We start from the raw sequence: 1434 nt of genomic DNA on the forward strand, positions 1-1434 counted from the left end.
TGACGGCGCCTCAGCAACGCGCAGACACGTTTAACTCGAGCAAAACCAGCCCGAGGACCTCGCAGCGTCGCGGCTTTTTTTCACCTGCAGGATTGTGCTGAGACCAGCCACTCGGGACAGCGATGAACTGTGGTTTTGCAGCAACCAAAGATCTCTGCAGTCAAACTGTCATAAAGCGCATCTCAAACTCGTCTGTCGGGCTCGAAGGTCATCCTCACCAGGGTCATGACTTGACTGGAGTTTGGCATTGTAACCGACTTCATTGGGCAAATGCTCACCTTGGTCGAGTGGCCACTGGGCAATCGCTGGAGAAATTGCTCTTCAGCGTATGAATCCCAGGTTTCAACTGTGCTGGCGATGGCGTTAGAGACCGTGTGTATGGTTGTATGTGTGGGCTAGGGCAGTTTGGGCTATGTCGAACTTTGTGAAGCAGAGTGCGCTCTGCGATGGTGGCGTGGGGGTATAGATAATGGGCATGCATGAAGTTAATGGAGCTGAACGAATCACAATTTGGCAGTTTTATCGAATGGCAATTTAATGGCACAGAGTATACTGATGGAGCGAGATGGCTCTGGAGGTCCCTATTGTCAGTGGCATTTTATGCCTGTATCCCCATCACCTCATGTTTGCGGCATAATAATGGGCAATGGCACCGATTTCGCAAGGATCTGTATGCACATTCCCTGTAAGCTGAAATGTCCGCAATTCTCCATGGGCTCTGGTCATACCTCAGCGGCAGACTATGTGCCGTTCTATTGAAGCGTGTTTTGGGATGATCTTGGATCGACGTGTACCGACAAATAGTTTCCAGTTGCCGTCAGGCCATATCTCAGGCAACTTCCAGCAGGTCCCATTGAATCGATGGGAAAACTTGCATAAGAGCCGCCAGTCAATAATTCTGAGTCAACTATATGGCGAAGAGATGTGACGCGCTGCATTAGGCAAAGGTGGTCTACACCAGATACTGAGCTGGTTTTTCTGTATCCTTTTTTTTTTTTTTTTTGGGGGGGGGGGTGGGGGGGGGGGGGTTTTTGTTGGAGGTTTTTTTTTATATACAAGGTATCTGTGACCAACAGATGCATAATCTGTATTCCCAGTCATGTGAAATCCATAATTAGGGCCTAATCAGTTTATTTTAATTGACTGATTTCCTTATATGAAATTGTTGCATTTATATTTTTTTGTTCAGTGTAAACACCTTGTATAGTAGGTGGATTTCTAATTAGACTTGTCTTTTAATAGTCCTTGATGCAAGCCCATTCGCTTATCTTGTTTGGATGAGCACACCCATACAAAAGTGCTGTACCTGTGTTACACATCCAGAGTAATTTCTGACAATAAATACCAAAACAAAAATTGCGGTGGCTTAAGAGCCGAGTCAAATAGGACTGGCCTTGTTGGCTTTTTATTTATTTATTTATTTATTTTGCTGTC

This window comes from Polyodon spathula, chromosome 7, assembly GCF_017654505.1.
Source record: "Polyodon spathula isolate WHYD16114869_AA chromosome 7, ASM1765450v1, whole genome shotgun sequence".
NCBI lineage: Eukaryota > Metazoa > Chordata > Actinopteri > Acipenseriformes > Polyodontidae > Polyodon > Polyodon spathula.